The 22,710-nt window shown below is 42.1% G+C and overlaps 1 protein-coding gene across 2 annotated transcripts in view; it reads right to left on the bottom strand.

Annotated features, from left to right (window-relative positions):
* Prim2 (DNA primase subunit 2) overlaps nucleotides 1-22,710 on the bottom strand; it is a 410,568-nt gene that overhangs the window by 322,045 nt on the left and 65,813 nt on the right. The window contains exon 2 of one of the 2 annotated variants that reach the window (XM_048805584.1): nucleotides 12,199-12,282. The exons of the other annotated variant lie outside the window; for it this stretch is intronic. The gene's annotated coding sequence lies outside the window, so the exon portion shown is untranslated. The remainder of the gene's footprint in view (nucleotides 1-12,198; nucleotides 12,283-22,710) is intronic. 2 annotated transcript variants of the gene reach the window in all.

Genomic DNA, 22,710 nt, shown 5'->3' with positions numbered 1-22,710 from the left:
CAAAATCTCTTGACCTGATAATCACATTCTTGCNGGGGGGGGGGGGGGGGGGGGGGGGGGGGGGGGGGGGGGGGGGGGGGGGGGGGGGGGGGGGGGGGGGGGGGGGGGGGGGGGGGGGGGGGGGGGGGGGGGGGGGGGGGGGGGGGGGGGGGGGGGGGGGGGGGGGGGGGGGGGGGGGGGGGGGGGGGGGGGGGGGGGGGGGGGGGGGGGGGGGGGGGGGGGGGGGGGGGGGGGGGGGGGGGGGGGGGGGGGGGGGGGGGGGGGGGGGGGGGGGGGGGGGGGGGGGGGGGGGGGGGGGGGGGGGGGGGGGGGGGGGGGGGGGGGGGGGGGGGGGGGGGGGGGGGGGGGGGGGGGGGGGGGGGGGGGGGGGGGGGGGGGGGGGGGGGGGGGGGGGGGGGGGGGGGGGGGGGGGGGGGGGGGGGGGGGGGGGGGGGGGGGGGGGGGGGGGGGGGGGGGGGGGGGGGGGGGGGGGGGGGGGGGGGGGGGGGGGGGGGGGGGGGGGGGGGGGGGGGGGGGGGGGGGGGGGGGGGGGGGGGGGGGGGGGGGGGGGGGGGGGGGGGGGGGGGGGGGGGGGGGGGGGGGGGGGGGGGGGGGGGGGGGGGGGGGGGGGGGGGGGGGGGGGGGGGGGGGGGGGGGGGGGGGGGGGGGGGGGGGGGGGGGGGGGGGGGGGGGGGGGGGGGGGGGGGGGGGGGGGGGGGGGGGGGGGGGGGGGGGGGGGGGGGGGGGGGGGGGGGGGGGGGGGGGGGGGGGGGGGGGGGGGGGGGGGGGGGGGGGGGGGGGGGGGGGGGGGGGGGGGGGGGGGGGGGGGGGGGGGGGGGGGGGGGGGGGGGGGGGGGGGGGGGGGGGGGGGGGGGGGGGGGGGGGGGGGGGGGGGGGGGGGGGGGGGGGGGGGGGGGGGGGGGGGGGGGGGGGGGGGGGGGGGGGGGGGGGGGGGGGGGGGGGGGGGGGGGGGGGGGGGGGGGGGGGGGGGGGGGGGGGGGGGGGGGGGGGGGGGGGGGGGGGGGGGGGGGGGGGGGGGGGGGGGGGGGGGGGGGGGGGGGGGGGGGGGGGGGGGGGGGGGGGGGGGGGGGGGGGGGGGGGGGGGGGGGGGGGGGGGGGGGGGGGGGGGGGGGGGGGGGGGGGGGGGGGGGGGGGGGGGGGGGGGGGGGGGGGGGGGGGGGGGGGGGGGGGGGGGGGGGGGGGGGGGGGGGGGGGGGGGGGGGGGGGGGGGGGGGGGGGGGGGGGGGGGGGGGGGGGGGGGGGGGGGGGGGGGGGGGGGGGGGGGGGGGGGGGGGGGGGGGGGGGGGGGGGGGGGGGGGGGGGGGGGGGGGGGGGGGGGGGGGGGGGGGGGGGGGGGGGGGGGGGGGGGGGGGGGGGGGGGGGGGGGGGGGGGGGGGGGGGGGGGGGGGGGGGGGGGGGGGGGGGGGGGGGGGGGGGGGGGGGGGGGGGGGGGGGGGGGGGGGGGGGGGGGGGGGGGGGGGGGGGGGGGGGGGGGGGGGGGGGGGGGGGGGGGGGGGGGGGGGGGGGGGGGGGGGGGGGGGGGGGGGGGGGGGGGGGGGGGGGGGGGGGGGGGGGGGGGGGGGGGGGGGGGGGGGGGGGGGGGGGGGGGGGGGGGGGGGGGGGGGGGGGGGGGGGGGGGGGGGGGGGGGGGGGGGGGGGGGGGGGGGGGGGGGGGGGGGGGGGGGGGGGGGGGGGGGGGGGGGGGGGGGGGGGGGGGGGGGGGGGGGGGGGGGGGGGGGGGGGGGGGGGGGGGGGGGGGGGGGGGGGGGGGGGGGGGGGGGGGGGGGGGGGGGGGGGGGGGGGGGGGGGGGGGGGGGGGCTACTGTTTGATCCCTTCCTTCCCAGAGAAGGGGAGGTAGATCTGAGAAACCAGCAGTTGGGCTAAACCTAGAGCCTAAACTGACCAATCTCTAAGAGCTAAAGAAAAAGAATCTAGGCTAAAAACCTGCAAGAGGGGTTGAAGAAAGGCCTGGGAGGTTGGAAAGTGGCGCAATGTTGCAGTTCCCCAGCTCCCTAGGTAATTTGGTTACCCTGGCCCCTGACAAAGGTTCTGTGTTTACTGGCACCTCAAATGACGGACAATCAGCCCAAAAAGCATAGTAAGAGGTAGGCAGGATGGGTTTCCTGGCTGTGAGATCTGTTCAGTGGCACAAGGATAGCACTAAGACCTATGCTGCCTTGAAATTATTAATAATTTGACCACTACACTTGTGTTTTGTAGTTAAGTGTGGTGGGACATGGCATGCAGAGCAAAGGAATAGAACAACCTAGCATCCTGGCTACCTGGCCTGGCTACACGAAGCATGCATGCCTTGAGGCAGTTCAGGGCACCAAGGGGAAAGGCAGAAGCAGCACAAGAAAGAGGAGAGCCTCTACTGGACCCTCAGAGGGAGGACTGCTTACCAGCACAACCCTAAACGGGCCCCTCCTCCCAATCCCTGGGGTGACTGCACAAATCTGAAGTCTGTACCTGCCCTTTGCTGCCATAGGAACTGCCATTCTTAAGCAGTAAACTCGGTAAACAATATCCACAATTATTATAAAATGAAAGTATATACTTGGACATTGCAATAAAGCATTTCAGGAAGTTTTCAAAATTCTTTAAAGAGTTTAGAATCTTTGGTATTGAAAACTGCTACAGACCTGCAGAGCACATATCTACAAACTTAGAAACAGATTGAATGCAAAGATTATCAAAGTTATGGAAAAGAACACTATTCCCATGAAACTTTAGATGAAACAACTATTAATTAGGAAAGTCATTTAAAGATTTTTTTTCTTATAATTAAAGATAAAGCAATAAAATGCAAAATTAGGCCTTTCGGATTATATACAAACCAGGAAGCTATTTTCAGGTTCTTTACAGCCTCCACAAGTTACAGGAAATGTTGCAAGAAACATTAAAATGCTTTGGTATAAATTCAAACTCAAACTAACACAAAGAGATTTTCATGAAGTTAAATCTTTCTAGAAAAGGTATTCCATGAAAATCATAGGCTCTAGATATACTAAACTTCATATTTCAAAACAATTAGAAATTTATTCTAATGTTGTTACATCCTATAAAATACTCTTAAAAGCTCCAGTAACAGTTGCCCTCAGGATATCTCAAAACTAAAACTGTAAAAAAAAAATCACTTGTGATCTTACACTTGCCAATTGCAGCTGGCATTACTTTTAACATGTCAATTAAAAATGAAGTTGTGAAAAGTCTAAGTTTTAGATAGCCTGAATTAATGTGCAGAAATGTAAATTAGTAAATTCTGAGGATCAGCATATTAATCACATATTATTATTTATTACATTATATAAAATTATGACATCAAAAATGCTGATTTACAATTTGTGAGCTTATGTTGTTACTTAGTTTGTGTGTATATCACTATTATTTTTACTGTTTCATAACTAAAGTTTTTTTTTTTATATTTTTAATTATAGATGGATACAATACCTTTATTTTACTTATTTATTTTTATGTGGTGCTGAGGATTGAACCCAGTGCCTCATATGTGCTAGACAAGTGCTCTCTCACTGAGCTACAACTCCAGCCCCAAGCAAAGAATTTTTAAAGGAAAGTTTCTTTTTTGTTCCTGTAACAGTACTCTTCCCCACTCTGTTTGAAACGGGTCTCACTATGTTGCCCACAATGATCTCAAACTTGAAGTCCTTCCACCTCAATCTCAGGGGTAGCTGGAATAGTAGGCACACATCAGTCTGCCTGACTTTTACCTACTCTGTGGACAAGGAGTTCTATAGTTTTATTTTGTGCCAAGTGCTGCTATTTATGTACTAGCCTGGAGGAAGGGTTAAACCAAAGGACTGGATTTCAAGTATTTGATTGTTCACATCATCCCAGAACCCTGGGATTTATTTATTTTTTCTTTTGTGAAGCAATGGAGCAGAAAAGCCTTCACCATGTCTCTAAAGTCAAGTGTGAAAGTGACTGTACACCCACCCTGTTTATTCATAATTCTGTTCCTGATGACCTTATTCACATAGGTGGTTAAAAAAAAACCACATTAACGGCCAAAATATGGAAGACTATTTAATGAAGCAATATGTTTCTAGTTTCTCAGGTATTATTAAATTTAATTGTTTACCTCAACAAAGTATCAATCAGCTCAGTGTCATCAGGTCGAAGGTGCATGAAATATGAGGTAAGTAAAAACAAAAGCTATTGAAAAAGAGATAGTAGAGGTCATATGGCTTAGTGTGGATGGGGGCCCCCACAGATGCTTTTGCTTAAAGGTTTCCTGGTTTTCCAGTGCCAGTGAATACACTAGGTTACTCAGTGTCAATTCTTGCTGCCACAAATTTGAAACTAATTATCTACAACATGAAGCAGGATTAATAATTGCTTGTTTTTCCCCTTATGTTAGATTCTAGAAATCATACTCCTTAAAGTTCCATTACAGTAGCCGTATTAGTTTGATGTATCCTCCGCTTGTCATTAATGTTTATCATTTTAATTTTATTCATCCATTTGTATTGTTAAATTTTAAGAATTGTAATCTTCTTTCGAAGGTGTAGAGGACATCTGGTGTTTCTGTCTACCCAGAATCCCTCTTCTTGCCCCATCTGTTCTTTGAGAAATTGAGCCTCCACTAGCAGTGGTACACTGGTAAAAGTTTCCCAATGGGTAAAGAAAACCTGATTTTTAATATTTGCTATTTTCCATGGTGTAAATATACCCATCATGACTGACTTGAAATTGGTGTCAAAGAACACAGAATTGAGGAAAATATGCACAATTTTCCCTTATGAAGTTAGTAGAATCTGCCTCCAGCACACCATTGCCCCTACTCCATGTTGTTATGAAAGGGTTGTCAATCACCACACCTTACCCTACATATATGGAGGGATATGTATTACTGTGTATAAAAACTGGATTCCACAAAGGAAAGAAGAGAGTGCTTACAAGGCAGAGACTGGGAATACTACTTTCTAGTTTCTTAAAATATTAGAATTATACTTGAATATGTTCAATCCTGTAGGAATTGCCATGGGTCAGTGAGGGAACAGAGGGTTCAGGGGATGAGAGTGCAGTTTTGGTCCAGAACCCATAAGGGAGAAAGGATGTGTTATTCAGTAGGGGAAGAGAGAATGGATCTTGTTTCTAAACTTAGCAAAATTTCAATGTTTTCTATGTTTTCTTCTAGTAGTTTTACAGTTTTAGGTCAGGCAATAAATTTTTTGGATATGACCCCAAAAACCCTGCAAAAACAAAAATAGGCGAATGGGATCATATCACATAAACAGTTCTGCACACACAGCAAAGGAAACAATTGACAAACTAAAGAGACAACTCACAGAATCAGAGAAAATATTTGGAAATCAAACATCTGATAAAGAGCTATTATCCAAAACATACAAAGAATTCAAACAACTCAATAGCAAGAAAACAAAGAACCCACATTTTTTGTAAAATGGGCAAAGAACCCAAACAGACATTCCTCAAAATAAAACATACAAATGGCCAATGGCAATGTTCAGTATCACTAACCATTAGGGAGATACAAATTAAAACCACAATGAGAAATTATTGTGATATTTATCAAAAAAACAAAAAAGAAAGATAGCAAGCAATAGAGAAGATGCAAAGAGAATCCTCAAACATAATTGGTGGGAATGTAAATTAGTATAGCCATTATAGGAAATGATATGAAGTTTCCTCAAGAAAAAAAAAAAAAAAAAAAAAAAACATAAACAGAACTGCCATATGACCCAGGAATCTTACTCTGGTATGTTTTCAAAGGAACTGAATCAATTATGTCAAAGGGATATCTATGCCTCCACGTTTATTGCAGCATTATCCACAATAGCCAAGATATGAAAACAACCTAAGTGTCAATCAGTGAATGAGTGAGTAAAGAAAATGTGGTATAAATAATGGAAAACTATTTGGCCTTAAAAAAGGTGGAATATCCTCTCATTTGTGATAACACAGACAAATCTGGAGAATATTACACTAAGTGAAATAAGCCAGACACAGAAAGATAAATGCCGCAAGATCTCACTTACATGTAGAATCTAATAAAGTTGAACTTACAAAAGTAGAGGGGAGAATGGTGGTTACCAAAGACTGGAGCATGGGGAGGGAGGGAATGGGGAGTTGTGAATGGCAATTATGGTGGGATGTTTCATATAGACAGGAAGAATAGCTTTTGAGATCTATTGCATAGCAGGGTCTCTATAATCAATATCAGTATATTATATATATCAAAATAACAATGGGAAAAAATTTCAAATGTCTCACTATAAAAAATTATAAGTATGTGAGGTAATAAACATGTTAACTTGTTTGGTTTAATCATGCCACATTGTATATCAGAGCAGCCCGTTGTATTCCATGAATGTGTGTAATTATGATTTGTCAATAAAAATAATAGTAATTTTGGAGCTGGGTATGAAGCTCAGTAAGTAGTACAGTGCCTGCTTAGCATGCACAAAGCCCTGGGTTCAATTCCCAGCACAAAACAAATGAAAAATAGTCTTTTTTTTTTTTTTAAGTTTTAAAAAATGAAAGTAGTTATCTACTTTAAAAAAGTGGGTATATAATTTTTGAACCAATAGCCAATATCAAACTTTAAAGAATACTCCTTATCAGATATATGTTTGCCTAATGGGTACACTAAGCATAGTGACATGAAACTAAAAATATAGATTTTTATGATTTATTAATTATATTAATAATATTAATTTTAAATTGTTAATATTAACTGTATGGATTTTTGTTTTCCCTCATTGTCTTCTCATTATAAATGTTGCCCTACTGACAATTATATTAGTGATGATTATCCATAAAATGAAACAAGACAAAAAGCTTCATTACCTTTTCTAATTAAATGAAAAAATCCATTTAAATAGTATATAATTTTTACTCAGATTCCTGCTATGCTGTTCAAAGCCCATCCCTCAGTACTGTAATCTGAGCTAGGTAAGTGTGGTATTAACTGACTGCTTCATGTCATTGAGCAAGTAGAATTTGGTTCTGCATTACAAGATAAAGAGAAAAAAGTCACACAAAGATGCATCATTCCCATGTTCCTGTAAATTGCTCCAATTGATCAGAGGTTTCCTAGACTCTCTGCAGACATTGGCCTTGGTGGCTGACAGAGTACAGAAGTACTGATGAGATGGGGCCATCAATGCACCAGCTTTGACTGCTGAGTGAAAAAGCACACAGCAGATTGACAGACAATTCCTTCCCTTCCTTGTAGGCATCTTCCATCATTCTGGATCATTTGTGAGTGCTTTCAACTCTTGGTTTGGGAGAGAGGATAAGTGGCCCCTCTCCTGCCATGGGAGGGGTACCCTCTCACTGTGAGCCTCACTCTCACTGGGTTCTTACCCCATTCCATCGCCTCTCTTCTCTTCCCAGCCTTCTGTTTATATGGGATGGAATGAAATGAGGTAATTGGTTGCCAGTTCCTGGTAAGACCTAGGAATGCATGTACCATTCTGGAAATGTGTGGTATACTTAGCACCTTAGGATATGGGTACTTAGCACCTTTTACTTTTGGCAATGGGTCTAGTGCCATTTCTAGAGTGATAAGTAAGCCCCATTACCACCTAGTACACTATTTCACTGAAGTGCACCGGCCACACCTGACCCCACTGTGCTCTGTGGCTAACATTCTTTTAGGCAAGGAAAGAGTTCAAAGTCATCATGCATGCTAATTAGTGACAGAATCTATTTGTGGGTTTGTTTTTTTTTTTTCATGACAATGACTTATTTTGGAATGAGGTGACTTTTTCAGTAAAAATGTATTCTTTTTTAAAAAAACATTTATTTTTTAGTTATAGTTGGACACAATATCTTTATTTTATTTATTTATTTTTATGTGGTACTGAGGATCGAACCCAGGGCCTTGCACATGCTAGGCAGGCGCTCTACCGCTGAGCTACAACCCCAGCCCCTATAAAAATGTATGCTTGTTGATTAATTCAATAACTCACTATGGACAATCTACCATGCACTATGGTGCGTTGCCAGACATTGGGATACAATTGTAAGCCAAACAAAACAAAACAAGGTGTTTCTCCTTAGGGAACTTGTAACAAATGGGTGAGAATAGTAAAATAAAATAGTCACACAAATATGTATAATATTCAACCTCAATAAACACTTGGAAAGAAAGAATATATTGAGAGGATGAAGAAGGACAGGAAAAGTCTCTCAAGAATTGAGATATCTGTGTTTCTCCATTATGTCAGTCAGGTTTAAATGATTATAGAAAGGAATCTATTTTGAGATGGACACTGAGTCAACGTGTCTCATTCCACACATTCAGTTTTAAGGCAGGATTTAACCTCTTCATCTGTGCTAATATTCCCATTAACATACCCTCTTGATCTTTATCTTAGAAAACCAGTGCCATCCCTTTCACATCCTTCTTTCCCCTTTTTCCGTACATGTAGCATCCTCTTCTATACTCAGGCTGTCAATAGCCACCCATCATTGATACCACCCATACACTCCTCAACATTCTCATTTCTTCAATAAATCTCTTTTCCTGATCATAGGCAGTTATTACAAGAAAAATAGTAATGTAGTAAATGACCATTGTGATTTGCATTTCTTTTCACAATTTGCATTTTAAGAGGACATGTCATATTGGCATTCAGAATGTGTGAAAATGTGAAATGGTGAATTATAGATCACATATGAGAGGAGATTAGGTATTAAAAACCTTCTAAGAATCCTTCATACATCATAGAGGGCTGGCCTTGGGAGATGGTATTGATGGTTGATACTAAATTAAGGAACCTGGGTTTTGGAACAACTTAGTACCATATTGGTTGAGAAATTCATGAAAGATATTTAAAACAGAATTTCTAAGCCAGGTGTGGTGGCACAGGCCTGTAATTCCAGCTACTTGGAGCCTGAGGCAGGAGGATCACAAGTTCAAGGCCAGCCTTGGAAATTTAACAAGACTCCGTCACAAAATAAAATTTAAACAAACAAAAAAACATCTAGGGATATAGTTCAGTGATACAGTGCCCCAGGTTGAATCCTCAGCACTGGGTGGGGGGAAAAAAAACACTATAATTCCTAGAAAATCCTTCTTTTCTGTGAACATTCATTCCTAAAAAAAAAATCAAAGCAAATATCACACTGTTAGATTGCCTGGTATTACCTCAAATACAAATCCAGATCAGATTACATCATTGCTTAATTATAATGTAAAAAGCCTGGGCTTTTCAGACTCCAAATAAAGTCTGGATAGCAATATTGGTTAAAGAGAGAGAGAGAGAGAGAGAGGCACATGATATGTTACTAATCTTCCTCTGAGACTTAAGAAAATACACACCCTAAGATGTCATACAGTAATAACTTTAAAATTGTTTATACCATATTAGGAAAAAAGCTTATGCTATGATTAACTAGCATGTTTTTCCTTCTGATTTGGTAACCATCATATTTGCTTGGGAAAACATGAAACGACGTAAGTCAATCACAAGTTATTTGATTTCCATGAAATAGCCACACAATGTAACTTTTTTCAGTATTAAATTATTGTTCCTAAAAATAACCTAATTTATATTATAGTAATTCCCTCATAACACACACACACACACACACACACATCAAAACAGCTCATTTCTTTCTTTTCCATTTCTTTTTTAAAAATGTTATACTTGTTAACACAATATAGTATTATATTTAACTGGAAGTGAATTTTTAATGTTTTATTAAAGGCTTTTAACACATTTGGGGAGGAGGAAAGTCTTTAGGTACTTTCACTTAGTGACACCGGAAGAAAGCAATCATTATTTATTGTGCATTTCCTGTATACAAGCAGAGTGTTTCAGCCATTAATATGTATGATTTCATTTTAAAACATTGTACCAAATCAACTGAAGAAACAGTTCATTTTTGATAATATTATTAATAGTAAAGACCTCTTATCTGTCATTGTATAGTTTATAAGAAAAATTTAATGTGAGGTTCTCTTTACTTAAATGTTTATAATTTTTATAAAAATCAAATAGTTCTACTAAGTTTACCATGCAATCTGGTAGTCCTGTACCCCTAACCCAATTCTTATTTCAAAAATCAACTTTCAACACTTTTTTCTGTTTCTTTTGGCATTTAGTCATTTCTATATTGTTAAACAGTAACTGGGGTCCACTTTATTCTTTGAATATAACCCTTGCTGCTCGGCTACTGCGTCTTATTTTAAAATGGACAAGTTTTTCCTGCTGTTTTGGTTTTTCATTCGTCTTCTCCCTCTCCCCTGCCCAACCATGGGAGAAGCAAGGTTAACCTTCTTCCCATCGTAGGCAGAGTTGTCAGTCCTTCTGCTCATGGACCCTAGAAATGAAGGAATCCAGGCTTTGGGGCTTTCATCTGTGGATCTAAGAAATGGCCATCTCTTTAGCTATAGATAAATTACAGGGCACAGCTGGAATGTAGCCTTTACATCCCCTCTTTAAAAGCCCACCGTTTCCCCTGGCAGTTAGAAACAACCTCTGAGACAGAAGTCTACGAGAAAACTTCTTCGTCTTTTTCTGAAAAACTTGTCCTCATTATTGGATTGGCATCAAGGACAAGGACTGTGCTTTTGGTATCAAAACAATCATGCTACTTATACGTTTTCAGTTGTACATCTGTATCAACTTCCTATACTAACGATGAGAATTTGGCTTTCTAACCTGTAAGCTCTTCCCGACATACATGTAATCCCCTTCTTCCTCATAATGAATTATAGTTTTACTTTTTGATTAGATCAATAGTCAGAATTTATAATGTTATGACATAAAATAGTTTCATGTCTGAGTCATCTGATTGATTACGACTTTTTATTTTCCCAATATTTATTTGCTCAGTTTCTTGTATATATTTTGCTAATATATTCTAAACTCTCCTCTAGAAATGTCAATCTTCTCTCAATGTGTTTCCCAGGTTACAAACTCTATCAATTTTATCTTCTTGGAGACAGCCATTCTGGAGCTTTCTACATCTTCTGCCAACAGGGATGTGTTGCTCTCTCTGTCCCAGATATCTGCTGTCCTGGGAATTCCCTATTCTGCTCATCTTCACTGGGTCCTCCGCTTCTGGATTCCCTTATATTTCTCTTTCTTTGTTTACTCTTTAATTTTCATACAGCATTTTCACCAGTAACTTAATAAGAAAGCATGTATGGAAGATAATTTTTGAGACCTTGCATCTCTGAAAATGTTTTGGTTCTACCCTCACATTTACTAGATAGGGAAGAATTCTGGATCAAGAATCCTTTAACCTCAGAAATTAAAGACACCACTCGATTGTCTCCTGGTTTCCCTTGTTTTTCTTCAGAAGCCTGCCACAGTACTCACTCCTGATTCTTTTTTTTTTTTTTTTAATTTTTTAATACTTATTTATTAGTTTTCGGCAGACACAACATCTTTGTTTGTATGTGGTGCTGAGGATCGAACCCGGGCCGCATGCACGCCAGGCGAGCGCAATACGGCTTGAGCCACATCCCAGCCCCTCACTCCTGATTCTTTAGAAGTGGTCTGTTTTTCTTTCTGAAAGCCATTAAGATTCCTTTGTCCCAAGTGTTCTGAAATTTCACCATGATGTGCTTTGATTTACGTCTTTTCACATCTGTGTTGTGAACATAGGGAGCACTTTCAAGTTGTAACAGCAGGTTGTTCCAATCTGGAAATTTGCCTTGAATCATTTCTTTGATGAATTCTTCACCAATGGTCTCTTTCTCTAGTCTTTCTGGAACACTTATTTATGAATATTGGATTAAATTTGGATCAGTCCTCTGATTTTCTTATTCATTCACTCTCACTTTTTATCTCTTTCTGGTTTTGTTCCACTTTGGGGAAGATTTCCTCATATTTGCCTTTCAATTCTTCCAAGTTTTTTTCCACTATTATATTTTAAGTTTTCAAGAGTTCTTTCTTGTTCTCACAATTTTCCTTTATTATGTCATAGTCATGCATCATAAATATATTATTTTTTCTTACCTCCCTAAAGTTATTAATGAGTTAGGTTTTTTTTTTTCCTTAACTTCTCTCTCTGACTATGATTTTCTCTAAGTTCTAGTTTATACTTGGATCTTGTCTCTGTTAGAGATGGTGGAGGATTTATTTATTCAAATGTGTTGATTACTCACATATTTAAGAATGGAGCTCTCAAGCCTGATGTTTTAGACAGTTTTTGCATTGCTGTGAACAAAAGACCTGACAACTTAAAGGAGGAATAATTTATTTGGAGCTCACAGTTTCAGAGGTCTCAGCCCATAGATAGCCACTTCATTACTCAAGGCTCACAGTGAGGCAGCACGTCATCGGAGAAGGGACTGTCTGGTGAAAAAAAAAAGCTGCTCAGCCCAGGGTCAAGAAACAGAGAGAAAGGGGTGAGATGAAGGGGTTGCAGGGAAGATGAACCCCTCCAAGGCACACCCTCAGTAATCCACCTCCTCTAACCATGCCCCACCTACCTACAATTCCACCTACATAATCCATTCAAACTAGGGGTGGGGGGGATGATTTGGTTACAACTCTCACAGTCTAGTCATTTCACATCTGAACATTACTGCATTAATACCCAGAGCTTTGGGGAGATACCTCTCATTCAAACCATAACATTCTATTCCTGGCACATGTCTATCTCTAAAATGCATTTAGTTCATCTCCATGAGTCCCATAGTTTTAACAGTTTAGACTGTAACCCAAAGTCCTATCCAAGTCCAAAGTCTCCCCTGAGACCCAAAGCAAACTCTTGGCTGTGAGCCCTTGTGAAAGTCAAAAGCAAATTATATATATCCAATATCCAGTGACACAGAGTAAATATTCCCATTTCAAAAGGGAGAAATAAGGGCATAGAAAGAAGGGCAAGACCAAAACCCAGATGGGAAAACAGGTCCTGACATTCCACCTGTTAAATTCTGAGTACAACACCTAGGACACAAGGCTGTGAGATGTGCTCTCCAAAGAGCTTAGGTAGTCCCTGCCCTTTGACCTTGCCAGTTGCAGTGCACAGGGGCTCTCTTTTACCCTGGCTCTCTCCACAGTCTGTAACTTTTCTTGGCATATGATCCAAGTTACTAGTATCTCTCATTTCCTAGGATCTATATGCTTTGGCTTCACCTTCAGAGCTTCACCCATCACCCTCGCAGGGGCAGCCCGGAGGGACTTTGGCTCTGCTATTCTTTGCATCTCCCAGGCCTTCCTCTGAAATCTCAGTGGCAGTTTCCATGACCTCTTGTGTATCCTTAATTCCTGTAAAAACAGCACCACTAGGATGAAGCCAAGATTTGCTGCCTGCTGCCAGCTCACAGTACTTGGGCCCCATTATGGTTTGGATGTGAGGTGTCCCCCAAAAGCCCATGTGTGAGACAATGCAAGAAGGTTCAAAGAGGTTCAAAATAGAAATGATTGAGTCTTAATCCAATCAGTTATTTAATCCCCTGATAGAGATTAACTGAGTGGTACTTAAAGTGGTAGGGTGTGGCTGGAGGAGGAGGTGGGAGTTGGGGTATGGATTTGGGTACATATTTGTCTCTGTCAAGTGGATTCTGTCTCTACTTTCTGGCCTTTTTTTTTTTTTAATGGTTCTGGGGATCTTAACCCAGGGTTTTGTGCATGCTAGGCAAGCACTCTACCAACTGAGCTATTTCCCCAACCCACCGTCTCTGCTTTCTGATCACCAAGTGAGCTGCTTCCCTCCACCACACTCTTCTGCCATGATGTTCTACCTCACTTCAAGGCCTGAGGAATGGAGCCTGCTGTACATGGATTTATACCTCTAAAACCATGAGCCCTCAAATAAACTTTTCCTCTTTTAAAATTGTTCTGGTCAGATCCTTTAGTCACAGCAGCAAAAAAAAAAAAAAAAAAAAAAAGATTAAAACAGGCCCCTGGGATCATGGTTTAGTGGCCTCTGAGTGAGCTCAGTATGTTGAAACAAATTCCTAGGGTCCCCTGTGGGAGCAGGAAACCCCATTCCCTTCTTAAAAATTCCTGAGATGCCCTCAAGGCATCTTTCCTAGTGCCTCCCTGCAAAGTACTTAGCATCTCTTAAGGGGCTGTAATTGTTTCAATGAGCACACTTTCCTAGGCCTCAGGTTTACACAGGCTTTTCTAGTCAAGCTGCAAGTTTTTAAAATCCTTTAGTCCTATTTTCTGCTCCCAATTGTCACAGTAAAAGAAGTTACCAGCAATATTCATGCTACTGACTGAATTTAGTCTCACACAAAATCTCTCAGACATAGGTAAATTATAGACAAATTCTTTGTAGAAGGTAACATGAATGGCCTCTACTCAAATTCCTTGTAGAGTTCTCATTTCCATCTGAATCTTCATGAGCACAGTCCACATTCCTATTGCCAGAATCACCAGAATCACCCATTAAGCTTTGCTTACAACATTCTAAAACTTTTCCAGCTTGCATCTCTAAACTTTTCAAAATTCCTCCTGCAAATCAAAGACTTCTGAACCACATCATCAGGTTAGTTGTTAGGTGGATTTGAGGTGGCTAAAGGAACAAAGTACCAGGCTACCCACGCGCTAAAGAACAACCAATCAGGTGCCAACAGATAAGCAGTGATGGTGCCTTATAACCACCTGTCAATCAGTAGGGTCTCCTGACCAATTGTGGGAGGACATGGATCTCAACAAGATCCCCCTACCACCTCCAGGAGGACAAGGGATTCTAAAAACCTCCCTTTCCTGTCCCGAGCCCTCCCTTTCTGCCCTAAGCCCAATAAAATTCCAATCTGGCTGAGCCTGGGTGCAATTCCCCCAGACCTGCTCTGTTGGACTGGAGGGTCTCGCCTAGGAGGGAATCTCAATAAAGCCTTGTTCAGCTGCTTTTAATCTGCCTCTGTTTGATCACCGGCGCCTGACCTTACATTAGTCACAGTAATGACCCCACTTCTTGGTATCAATTTCTGTTTTAGTCAGTTTTTGCATTGTTGTAACCAAAAGACACAAATAAGAAAACATAAAGGAGGGAAGGTTTACTTGGGGCTCATGGTTTCAGAAGTCTCAGTCCATAGATGGCTGACTCCTTTGCTCTGAACTTAAGGTGAGAAAAGTACATCATGGCAGAAGGACCCAGCAGAGGGGGACTGTCAGCTCACAGCAGGGTCAGGAAGCAGAAAGAGAAAAGAGGTTGGTGGGAAGAAGAGGCCAGGGAAGATTCACCCTTTCAGGGCATACCAGCAGTGATGAGGTATTCTCTAGCCATGTCTCACCTTCTGCTAGCTCTCACCATCCAATCATTTCACCTCTAAACATTCTTGCCTCGACATAGGAGCTTTGTTGTGACACCTCACATCAAAATTATAACACACAGGCAGACCTGGCCCACGGGTGGGCTTCTCATAGAATAATCTAACTGAATTACCAAGATTTTTAGGTTTTTTCTTGGGGGCTTCTTAGATTCCCAGAGAAAACTTGTCCTTCTAAGTGTGAAAGAATGAGAACCATCAAGCATCTGATCCTAGCCCACTCCCACCAAAAACAAAATACGCACCTAAGCCCAATAAAATTCCAATCTGGCTGAGCTCTGTAACTTATCATACTCCATTTAGGCTTCTATAACAAAATGTCTTAGACTACATAATTCATAAACAATGGAAATTTACTGCTCATAGTTCTGGAGGCTGGGAAGTCCAAGATCAAAACACCAGCACATTTGAGGTCTGGTGAAGATCTACTCCTCATAGATGGTGCCATCTCTGACCTCATGAGGCAGGAGGGGAAGGAAACTCTCACTTGAGCCTCTTCTAAACAAAAAAAAAATTTTTTTAGGTGTAGATGGACACAATACCTTTACTTTATTTATTTGTTTTTATGTGGCGCCAGGGATTGCACCCAGTGCTTCACACATGCTATGCAAGCGCTCTACCACTGAGCCATAACCCTGGCCCCAACTTGAGCCTCTTTGAAGGGTACTCACCTTCTCATTCACAAGGGTGGATCCCTATCACTTAATTATTTCCCAAAGACCCCTACCTCTTAATAATATCACTTTGAGCACATTGGATATTAGACTTCAACATAGGAATTTTGTGGACATGAACATTCAGACCATAGCAGTATCTTAAAATATTTAAAGAGTTTCCTCATGGAATAAAGAGTAAATTTACCCTGTGTTCCTCTACAGATCATACCTAGGAACCATGAGTAGAAATTTTAAACAGATTTTTCAGCTCCATAATATATATATATATATATATATATATATATATATATACACACACACACACACACACACACACACACACACACCAACTTGAATATGGAAAGTGATATAACATAAAATAGTTTTCCATCATGGAACTTACGTATAATTCACAGACCTTGGGTTGGGAATATAGCTCAGTGGTAGAGTTCTTGCATAGCATGTACAAGGCCTTGAGTTCAATTCCTAGTACTGCAAAACAAAAACACCTCATTCACAAATCTTCATCAAGTGCCCTTTAGAACAACATAGTTTTCTCCTTAATCTCAAGATGCTAATAGTCTACTGGAGAGACAGAAATGTCTGAACCTAAAAATTCCTGATTCCCTAGGTTCTCTTGTTATACCTATTAAAGAATTTATACCTCTCTTCAGAGCACTTGTGATCACTTGCTTGATATCTGCCTTCTCTACGGTCTCTAAGCTCCATAAAGGCAAAACTTTTATTGATCAATACTCTACTGCTTACATTTAAGATTATGTGATAACACTTTAGATGCTCAAGAGTATTAGTTAATTGACACAAACCAAAATTCACATTGAAGATTAAGAGATAATATGATAGAAATATAATTAAGAAATTAGAAGAGAAGAGATGGAGGCATTTAATTCAGTTTAGCATGAAAAGGGAAAAGTTCCTGAGGGTGGGCTCAAAAAAATTCTTTAACAACATAAAAAGTTATTAAGGCAAAGAAGGAGGGGAGAAGAATTCTAGGGGAAAAAAAACAGCATGTTTAACATTGAGTAATATAATACATTCTTAACATATTCAAAATGTAACAGAGAACACATTGCATGATGTGGAGAGGGATGAGACTAAAGAGCAAGACAGGGGCAAAGTCAAACAATAATATGGCAATGAAGAGTCATTTAAAGCTTTGTGGGTTTTTGTTTTTATTTTGTTTTGGTGGTGCCGGGGATTGAACTCAAGGCTTTGTGCATTCAAGGCAAGTACTCTACCAACTGAGCTACATCCCCAGCCCATCATTCAAAGCTCTTAAGCAGGTGGTCTTTCTACTTAGAAATAGCATTCTGACAGAATGATGGAAGAGTGTAGGATGAGAGATGGAGATGAGAGGCAAGAAGGCCAATGAGTGAAGAGAAGATGGACCAAGGAACCATACAAGAAGAAGAACTGATAGGTCAGATTTGGACATGGATAGTGAGAATAAGTTGTGTCAAAGACAACTCCCAGGTATCTAAATTTAGCCATTAGAATTAGGTGAATTCATTGAATCAGTGAAGCTAAAAAAATAAGGCAGATTTCATGTGAGGAAGACATGTTAAATTCAGGACAGAGGGTACTACGTTTACAGGAAGTATCAGGATCAAAACCAGGATGAACAATGATCAGTTGGCTATAAAGGTCAATAGTTGCAACCAAGCATACAGATAAAAGTTACTCAGGAATCATATTGTGAGAAGGAAAGAGTTCAGTCCTAGGACAGAATCTATGGAAACCAACCTTAAAGAGAAGATGACCACAGAGAATGACAGCAAGAAGATGTCCAAGGCATAGTCCAAGTGTTGGGTGGAGAATCAGGACAGTGTAATGTCACTGAGTCATTTCTCATCCTAAATCAAGGTACTTGTCTATTGGTAATATATCTGATGTGGGAGGAGGACAGTTCCCACTTCTATTTTTCCTGAACACATTCTGCTATTCTTCCTGTATCCCTCCTGGAGATTCTATAGATCTTGACCTTGGAGAACAAAGGATTTCTCTGTTGGCCCAAGTTAACATACTGGCTTCTGAGGTGGGGCCGAGTTAGGGGTAGAGCAGCAAAACTCCTTTACCAATTGTAGGTTAACCAGGCTGAGATACTTTGATGCTCTCCAGTTTGCTTTGGCTATGGCATGAATGGAAGCCTTGCTTCTGCTATCCTGGATGTCTCTTGTGAAAGTCTATAGTTTATGTTCATAGATAACTTAGATGAGTTTAGGATTCTGTACCTACTATTTTTCCCTGACATCTATAATTGGTCTACAGTTAAACTTCTGGCAGAGACAGAAACCACCATATCTCTTGTTGTGTTGTTTACAGTTATTATTTAAGGAATAGTCTTCATTACAAACATACAAACTACTCCATTGTTATTTTTTGGTTTATAATTTACTGTTGACTAATACTGCTTATGCCTCCTTGTCCCAGGGCATTATTAAAGTGAGTTTAGCTCACTTTCCTACATGTGAATGGATGTACTAACTAAACTCACGGCTAAATATGAACTCTGCATGTTACCTCGTTCCAGTTTTATAATTGGAGTTTTTGAACATCTAGACAGACAGAATACAGTGTGATCAAATAAAATGTTTTCCTCCTAGGTTTTAAGCTTGGTTTATGAAAGAGAGAGAGAGAGAGAGAGAGAGAGAGAGAGAGAAGGAGAGAAGGAGAGAGGAAGAGAGAGAAAAGGGGAGGAAAGGGAGGGGAGAGAAGGGAAAGGAAAGGAAAGGGATGGGAAGTGAGAGAAAGAAATGGAAAGAACATAACAGTGCTGCTATTTACAAGTTTTGGCACAGGGAAAGCACTAAATAACTCTATGATAAATGAGCGGACTTTCACGTCAGGGAAATTGATGAAAAAGGTCTAAGATGTAAAAAAGCACAAAATTAAAAGTGGTGAGTAACTCATTTGGTCAGAATATCAGACACTTGGAAACAGTAGGAAAGTGAATTGGAGAGAAGCTTTGAAGCCTAAGATAGGCATTTGGATTTTATGGAAAGCCATTACGATTTGTTTATAATTAGATATCTGCTTAAGAAAGACAATTCTGAAACTTCTCGTTTTAAGGGGTGAGTCATGTTTTCAAATGCCATTGCATCAGTGCAATATAAAAAGAGGGGAAAAATTGAAGGTATACACTATAGTAATTTTTGTAAGACTGAGTGCAGACAGGACAAGAGTGAAGGAAAAATTGAATAAATGAAAAGGGAAAGCTTGCTTGGGAAATAGTGACTGACATCCATAACACAATTCAAACTTCCACACCAAGTGGAAGGAATAGAGCTGTTGGGCTCTGTTAACCAGGAACAAAATATAAACCTCAAAGGCACCATAGAGACCTATCTCCTCCAGCCACACCCCCTCTGCCTAGGGTTCCCATTCAGCTAATCCATATCAGTGGATTAATCCACTGATTTGGTTAATGCTCTTATTACACAATCATTTCACCTCTGAAAATTCTTACATTGTCTCACTCATGAGCTCTTTGGGGACACCTCATATCTAAATTATAACATAACTCAAATTAATCTATAATATTTATTCATTTCCAGCTACAATCCTAAAGGAGTCCTATGAAGTGTTTCAACACAATTTTCTCTAGTTACCTCTCGGGAGCCCAGTACTCCCTCCTCAGGAAGGAAATTGTAAGCAAGCCCAGATTGTCTTTCTTCAGTCTAGCTCCATGTACACTATCCGAGTGAGATTCCTTGAAGTTTAGGGCATGTAGATGATGCTTTTTCTTCATGACCCAGTGTTAATGCAAGTTGTTTTAATTCTTAATTGTAATGTAACACAATTACTAATTACTAAATTAAGTTAATTTGGCAGCTTAAGACAATCATAATTTATTTGGTTGTGATTTTGCAATTTCTGCAGCCCTCAAAAGGACAGTTAATCTCTGCTTCACATGTCACTAACAAGATTGGCTTCACTGAGGCTGGAGGATCCTGTTCAAGATGGCTCTAAGTTGGTGCTGGCTATCACACTGGGAGCTCAGCTGGGGCTGTTAGCTGAGGACCTTTATTCTTTGCATTTCCACTTGACTATTTAAGTTTCTTTACAGCATGGCTTCAGGATTTCCAAGAAATGAAGCAGATAGTTTATTAATGTTTTGACTTAGAGGTCCCAAAATGTTACTTCCTCTGCATTCAAATGGACAGAACAGTTACACACTCAGGTCAGATATAAGAGAATGAAATATAAGCCCTCTCTCCTGATGGAAGTAGCTGTGTGTATGTATAGGGAGGGGCAGAATTATTTGGAGATCATCTTTGGAGACTGTGTTTGTCACTTTTTCATTATTATAACAAATACTTGAGATAGTCAATTTATAATGAGAAAAGATTTATTTTGGCTCACAGTTTTAGAAGTTTTGGTCTAGGATTGGATGACTGTTGCTTTTAGGCCTGTGGCAAAGCAGCACATCATGACAGGAGCATGCAGCAGAACAAAACCACTCACCTCATGGCCAAGAAGCCACAGGGAGGAAAGAGGAAGAGATGAGGGTCCCACAATCCCCTTTATAGACAAACATCCTAATGACCCACCTCTTATTTCCCAATAGCACCAAGCTGGGAACCAAATCTTTAACACATGGGCCTTAGGAAGACATTCCAGATCCAAATGACAGCAGGGACTGTCTACTATTTAGGATTTTCCTTGATTTTATATATTTTTGCCAATTTTGGTTGGTTTCTATAAAAGATATCCAAAGAATAGTGCTCAGTCTATAATCCTTCTTGGAAAGAAATTCCAAAGAACTATAAATTTAAGTATAGTTCATATTGCTAAAGCAATGTTTCCTAGATAAGAAACATAGCAATGTTTTTCTAATTTTTTATTGAGGTCTAATTTACACATAGTAAAATATATAGGTATTAAACAGATAATGAGCTTTGAAAAATTCAGGTCCACACATCCATTAAAGACACAAAATATTTCCCTCACCCAAGAAAATTCTCTTATGCCTTTTCCTGGGCAATGCATGGCCTCTATTCTAATTTTTCATCTTTGATTCAATTTCTTTGTTACAAACTTCATATAAAGAAAATTATGCAGTAATACTCTTTTGCACCAAACTTTTTATTCAGCATAAAGTTTTTCAGATTTATTTGTATTTTTTATAATAGTAATTTGTTCTTTTAATTGTTGATTAGTAATCCATTCAACAAATGTACTATAATTTGTATAATTTTATTAGATAATTGAGTTATTCTACTTTGACCTAGAATAAAGCTATCATGAACATTCTCTGTAAGTAACTCTTTACATGTACAGAAAATGTTATTTCTCTTGTGTAAATATCTAGAAGGTAAATTGTTAGGTCATAGAGACAATATGTTTTTAATTTTATAATTTGGAAATTACTTTTCTAAAGTGGTTGAACCAGCGTTTCAGTTGCTCCACATCTATATAAAACTTTGGTACTGTCAGTCTTTAATTTTAGCTCTTTTAAAGGTGTGCTAGTATATTTTACCATATGAATTTGCATTTCTTTGATGACCAATGATTTTGAATACCTTTTCATGCACTTAGTGCCTATTCATATGCCTTTCTTTGTAAAATATCCACTAAAGCATTTTGTCCAAATTTAATTGGGTTGTCTTTTGTGAGTTACAGGTATTTAAAAAATTTTTATGTATATTATGAATATAAATCATTCATTAGACTTGATTATTATGAATATTTTCTCCCAGTGTATGGTTTGTCTACTCATTTTTTTAACCATGTCTTTTGATGATTGAAAGTTGCAAAATTTTAAAAAATATTTATTTTTTGGTTATAGTTGGACACAATATCTTTATTTCACTTATTTATTTTTATGTGGAGCTGAGGATCAAACCCAGGGTCTCGCACATGTGAGGCGAGAGCTCTACCGCTAAGCCACAACCCCAGCCCCCAAATTTTTGTTTTTGATTTTTTTGGTACTCAAGATTATACCCAGAGGAGTTTTATCACTGAGCTACTCCCTAGTCCTGAGGGTCTTGCTAAATTGCTGAGCCCAGCCTGCAACTTACAGTGCTCCTGCCTCAGCCTCCCAAATTGCTGAGATTACAGGATTGCTCCATGATGCCTGACAGAAGTTTTTAATTTTATTATGTTTAATTTATTAATATCTTCTTTTATAGATAATGCTTTTTGAATCCTAAGAAATATTTGCTTGCCTGAAGGTTATGAAAATATTCTCCCATGTTTCTTCTAGTAGCCTTCCAGTTTGAGTTTCTATATTGAGATTAATAATCCATCACAGATTACTTTTTGAATATTGTATAAGGTGAGGCCTGACACTGTTTTGAAAAAAATATATACATATGTGCAGATATGTGTGTGTGTGTGTGTGTACAGTGTTCCAGCACCATTTCCCTTTCCCTACTGAATTGTTTTGGAGTCTTTCTTGAAAATCAACTGACCATACTGGTGTGGGTCTATGCCTAGACCACATTCTGTTTCATTATTCCATGTGTCTTTTTTCCTTTAGTTTTACTGAAATTCTTAAAATCAAAAGTCTAAGTTCAACTTTGTTCTTTTTTCAAAATTATTTTGGCTATATAGATTATTTATATAACTTTTAGATCAGTTTGAAAATTTTAGCAAGTCCTACTGGAATTTTTATTGAAGTTGCATTGAATCAATAAATCAATTTGTAGAGAACTGACAACAAAACAATATTAAGCATTCTAACCCATGTACTAGCATATCTCTCCATCTATTTATCTTCTTTAATTTTGCTCAGCAATAAATATTACACATTTATATGTTTGCTTATAATATATTCTACTCAGTGTAATTTATAATCTGTGTTAAAGCAATAATAGAAA

This window comes from Marmota marmota, unplaced genomic scaffold, assembly GCF_001458135.2.
Source record: "Marmota marmota marmota unplaced genomic scaffold, marMar, whole genome shotgun sequence".
Lineage (NCBI taxonomy): Eukaryota > Metazoa > Chordata > Mammalia > Rodentia > Sciuridae > Marmota > Marmota marmota.
This window is presented reverse-complemented; position numbering and strand designations above follow the sequence as displayed.